Genomic DNA, 6,000 nt, shown 5'->3' with positions numbered 1-6,000 from the left:
CTATTTTAATGGCTCTCTAAACTTTAGTTTCCTCATCTGCAAAATGGGTCCAGGAATACTTTCTCCTGAGATCTCTGTGTAAGATCTAAAGGATTCAGGGGTAGCAGTCACCATCTATTCCCCCTTTAATTCACTAATCTGACCCAGCACAAACCAGATGGTGGACTACTCCCAACTCAACCAAACAGTAGCCCCAGGTGCTGCTGCTGCATTGGATGTGGTAGCTTTGCCAGACAGATTAAGAAAGCTTCAAGATAATAGTGTTCAACCATCGATCCAAAATACATTATATATATATATATATATATATATATATATATATATATATATATATATTATTGATTTTTTTACAGAGAGGAAGGGAGAGGGATAAAGAGTTAGAAACCTCGATGAGAGAGGAACATCCACCAACTGCCTCCTGCACACCCCCCACCGGGGATGTGCCCACAACCAATGTACATGCCCTTGACTGGAATCGAACCTGAGGCCTTTAAGTCCACAGACTGACGCTCTATCCACTGAGCCAAACCAGTTTCAGCCTAAATACATTCTTTTCCATCCCTAAAAACAACCAGAAACAGCTCACTTTTATGTGGGACAGACAACAATACACATTTATGATCCACCTCAAGGCTATAACTCTCCTGGCCTCTGTCATTACAGATTCTGAATGAATTGAAACACCTGGACATTCTGCAAAACATCATATTGGTCCACTTTACTAATGAGATAATGTTACTAGGGCTAGAGAACAAGCCATGGTTTTGGAGAGCAGGAGATAAAACCCTCCTCCAAGAATTCAAGGGCTCCAGAGGATGGCCAATTAACCCTATAGTAAGAGGCTCACCACATCGGTGTAGATTTGGGGGAGTGAGTGATCTGAGGTATGCTGGGATATGCTGGAACATCCCCTGCAAAGTGAAGGACATGTGATTGCATCTTGTACCTCCTAACCGGGGTAGACCTCGGCAGGCTGGAGTCAGCATGTTTTATATTTGGCAATACTGATCCAACCTATTTCTGAGTGACAGGGAAGGCTGCCAGCTTTAAGCAGAGTCTGGGCAGAAAAGAGCTCTGCAGGGGATCCAGACTGTGCTGCAAACAGCTCTGCCTCTTGGGCCATGTGGCCGGAAAGGGTCCGTGGTATCAGAGGTACCTGTGGTATTAGAGAATAGGTGCCATGCTTTTACAGCAAGCCCAATGAGATTACTACAATCTACTAGCAGAGCAAGGCTGTTCCGTCTACAGCGAGGGATTCTCACCTTTTGGAAAGCTCCTCCTGGGTTGGGCCTTGGTAGAGGTGACGCACCTGGCTGTGGACATTAAGTGACCCTATCGCCAAAACAGCCATCATACGCTGGGATCTGTCAGGCCTACCAAGTCATAAGGTCAAGTGGGCTCAACAGCAATCCAAATTAAGATGGTACATATGCCCGGCTAGCACGGCTCAGTGGTTGAGGGTCGACCTATGAACCAGGAGGTCACAGTTCGATTCCTGGTCAGGGCATATGCCTAGGTTGTGGGATCCATCCCTAGTGTGTGGATGTGTAGCAGGCAGCCAAACAATGAGTCTTTCTCTTTATTAATGTTTCTATCTCTCTCTCCCTTTCCCTTCCTCTCTGAAATCAATATATATATATATATATATATATATATATATATATATATATATATATATTTTTTTTTTTTTTTTTTTTTTTTTTTTTTAAGATGGTACATCTGGGACCAGGCACAAGTAGGGCAGAAGACCCAAGTAAGCTGCACATGCAGATGACCTAAATGCCCCATGTCATCCACCGATGTTGCACTAACACCTCTCCTTCATCTCACACCTATGGCTGCGTGGGGCTTCTTTATGGCTATCTGACAAGGATGGAAAAGGCCAACCTTGATTCACAGATGGGTCTGTTTGGTAGGCGGGCAAAAGCTAAAAATGGAATATAGTTTCACTATAGCCTCACTCAGAAGTGACCTTTAAAGACAGGAACGAGATGGGATCTTCCCACAGGCAGGGCTTTGGGCAATGTATACAGGCATCCACTTTATAGACATGTGGCCTAAGATAAGAATAAATACAGACTTATGGGCAGTGGCATCGATTGGTTGACTCCTGCATGTGCCACGAGTGGGGCTGGGGGTCGAATCTGCAACCCAGGTCTTGACAAGGAATAGAGCCTGCAACCCTTTGGTGCACTGGTTGACGCCCTAACCACTGAGCACACCGACCAGGGCTGAAACATCTATTTTAGGTATGAGTTTGCCTTTCCTTCAGCCATTCTAAAGACTTGCAGAATGTCTGATCTGATGACATTTAGCCTCAGATAGCATCACTTTATAGACCAAGGGCTCATTTCATAGCAAAGGAGGTATAGTAGTGGGTGCATGATCATGGGATCTACTGGACTTATGACATGCCGCATGGCATTGCTCTGAAGCCACAGGCCTTTGGAGCTGAAACCTACATCTAAGCCAAACTGGGTCCCAAAGAGAACAAATTTTGGATTTCTCCCAGCCTCAGCCCAGAAGTATCATCTCAATTCTACCCCCACAGGCCTGTAAGAAGCAAGTCCTTCACAATTCTTTAGTTCTTAATTTTTTCTGACTTTGTGTCCTTTCTCTCTTCCACACCTGCAACAAACTCTGCCCAAGAGCATTTGTACCGCTAGGCTCTCCTGAGTACTCTTGGCCGAAAGCTGCCGCCCAAGACCTCCCTGGCCCGCCTCGAGGCCTCCTTAGTCGATGCTTGGCAGGGCTCCAGCCTTGTTGGGCCAAAGGCGCTGTCATTCCTCCCCTTTCCCAAGCATCAGAGCCGACCCAAGGCTCAGAGGCCAGGAATCCCGGTACGAGACAGGCTCAGATTCCATTCAGTTCTTCTCCCAGGCGGCTTTTTACCTCTTGCCAATCTAACAACCTCTAGAAAACCCTATTCTACACCCAAAAAAGTGTGATCAGCAGCACACTGAAAAAAAAAAAGATAAGTTTCTTCTCAACAACAACCATTTTTCTATTGTCTCCTAACTGCACTTGGTTTTCCCAAAAGTGGCGATGATGACGTGTTGGTGGTGCCTCCTGCATTCAGGCCACCCTGGCGCAGGCTCTAAGACGTCTATGCCTCTGGCTGCACTAAATTCTCCTCCTTGTATTCCCAGGCAACAAAGGCGGTCACAGGTGAGGGAAACCGAGACCTGAAAACCTTCCCTGTCCCCTCATAACCTCCCCTCACCCTCACTGTTCTGCAGACGCTGTTATGATTGAAGTTTGTATATTAAAGAATTCTTATATTAAAAATATTTGGTAGGTCTAAAAATTTAAAAAAAGCACTGTAGCTTGAAAAAAGAGATGCAACCGAGGCACCAACTGGGAAATACCAGTGTGAACGAAGCATCACCTTCCAAGAGGCTTCATTCCAGCACTATTCACCCTGGACCAGAACCAAGTAGAATACAGGCATACCTCAGAGATATGAAGTTTGTTTCCAGACCATGGCAATAGAGTGAGTCTCACAGTAAAGGGAGTCACATGCATTTTTGGTTTCCTGGTGCGTGTTATGTTTACACTATATTGTAATCTGTTAAGTGTGCAATAGCATTGTGTCTAAAAAAGCAATGTACATACTTCATTGTTGGCCTGGCCAGTGTTGTTCAGTGGTTATAGTATTGGCCTGCTCACCAAAGGGTATTGAGTTCAATTCCCGTCAAGGGCACATACCTGGGTTGCAGGATCAATCCCTGGCCTGCAACCAATTGTGTCTTTCTTACATCAATTTTTCTCTCTCTCTCTCCCCCCACCCCCTTTTCTCCATTTTTTACATTCTATCTAAAATGAATGGGAAAATATCCTCAGATGGGGATTAACAACAACAAAATATTAATCATCCTATGAGCCTCAGCAAGTCATAATCTTTTTGCTGGTGGAGTCTTACCTTCAATATGTAAAAAATGCAATATGTATCTGCAAAGCGCAATTAAGAGAAGCACAATAAAACGAGGTAGGCCTGGAAATGGACCTGGGAATAGGGGGTAGAAGTAAGAGTGACTCCTCTCACCATACTCCCGGTGAGCCTCTGGGAGAATCTGGGCTTCCCGCCCCCACAGCTCTAGACTCTGTAGGTCTCCGAGGTCTCGGTTCACAGCAGGCAATGCTTCCACTAGGAGACACAAGAGTCCCATTATCCTTCAAGCTATTGTTGCTACCTGATCGCTTGAAGTTCCTCATGCCAAGAGACCAGCAGGCAAAAAGCGGAGTCACCCTCCTGGCAGGTAAATGGACCATGACATCAGAGAAGGCAGGGCGGCTGTTACACAACAGGACAGGGAAGAACACATCTAGCCCAGCAGGTGACCTACTGCAGCGCTTCTTGGTGCTTGTCTGACCCATTTTGAGGGTACGTAGACAGATACAGCAGCCATGACTAAGACAAGCATGGTGACCAGGGTCTCAGATCCCTGAGAGATGGAGGTCTGGGCCATCTCCCTAGGTAAACTGCCTAGACCAGCAGAGGTGCCAGCCAAGCAGCAGGGTGTAGAGGGGGTAGTAGAGGAAGGAGATAATGAGTCAGCCAGCTGTAGTGTGAGAGCTATAGCTCATTCCACTAACCTTTTAAAGTTTATGCAGAAAAAAAAAAAAAAATGGAGCCAAAACCAGTTAGGCTCATTGGATAGAGCTCAGCCTGCGGACTGAAGGGTCCTGGGTTCGATTCCTATCAAGGGCATGTGCCTTGGTTGCAGGTATAATACATCCCCAGTAGAGGGTGAGAGGGCAGCTGATCAATGTTTCTCTCTCATCAATGTTTCTAACTCTCTATCCCTCTCTCTTCCTCTCTGTAAAAAAATCAATAAAATATATATTTTTTAAAAAAAGAAAAGAAAAATGGATCAGAATTCAGGAGGACCTGTTCTCAGATGGCATTAACTCATTTTACCAAGCAGGAGATTCAAATGCCACAGAACTGTGGAGAAGGCTGTGGTGTGTGCCCCGATCTTCTTCGGGACTAAGGCATGCACTCCCCAGCTGCCAGGAGTCTTGCCTTCTAATAGATGGGGCTGCTTTGTCCAAGGTTCTGACCCCTCGTTTGGGGCAGCCTCGGGCAATGACTGGCCAATAGAGGGGTACCAATGCCTGGCACCTTTCCATCATTTCAGGACCACTCTGAAGGGCCATCCTGCTTTTTAGAGCTCTGGGTGACTGAGTGAGGGCTCTGCCACAACACCATGGCAGTTCATCTTCTCCCTTTGTGAAATTCTGCTCTTCTCTCTCCCGTGCAAGTAAGTGTGGGTCCTGAGAGTGCTGCCTGTGAAATCTCCCGCCTGCAAACCTCCTCCTCAGAGCTCGTTTCCCAGGGAACCGCGCCCAAAACACTGTGCACATCCTCAACCGCACTAGTTAACGTCAAAGCATTTCCCAAGGAGGTTGTACCAACGTAGACATTCCTACCCACAATGCACGAGCGTTCCATTGGCTTAACGTCCTTGCCAAATCCTGGCATTGTTAGGCGTTTTTATTTTTAGCCGATCTGGTGGGTGTGAAATGGAATCCCATTGTGGTTTGGGTTTACATTTCCCTGATGACTAATGAGGCTGAGCACCTTTTCATGGGGGTTCCTGGCCACTCGGTGTCACTCTTTGGGGACAGCCCCAGCTCCTTTGCCAGTTCGTGTCACAGGCCCACCCGGAAGAGAATAAGTGCAGGGTTAAGCCCAAGTAGAATTTAAGTGGCTTTCCCGAAGGTCACTGATCTCGATGAGTCCTTCCGTCCTTTTCTAACTTGACCCTGGAGCGGAGTGAGATTTGGTGGGCCACTCTCTCCTCCCATTGCCTTCTTTTCTTGGCTTTCTCAGCAATGCACAATCCTCTGCCTCTCCAGCTGCTCCTCGCTGTCTCCTCGGCAGCCTTAACCTCCTGCAAAGGCGCAGTTGTTAAACGCTGGGCTCCTCAAGCCGCAGTCCTTGGTGTCCTTTCCATCTTCCTCCGCTGTTCCCTCTGGGCCAGCTCACGTGGACGC

The sequence above is a fragment of the Pipistrellus hanaki genome, assembly GCF_964339955.1.
Source record: "Pipistrellus hanaki genome assembly, chromosome: 13".
Lineage (NCBI taxonomy): Eukaryota > Metazoa > Chordata > Mammalia > Chiroptera > Vespertilionidae > Pipistrellus > Pipistrellus hanaki.
The sequence above is the reverse complement of the archived record's forward strand: the minus strand, read 5'-3'. Positions refer to the sequence as shown.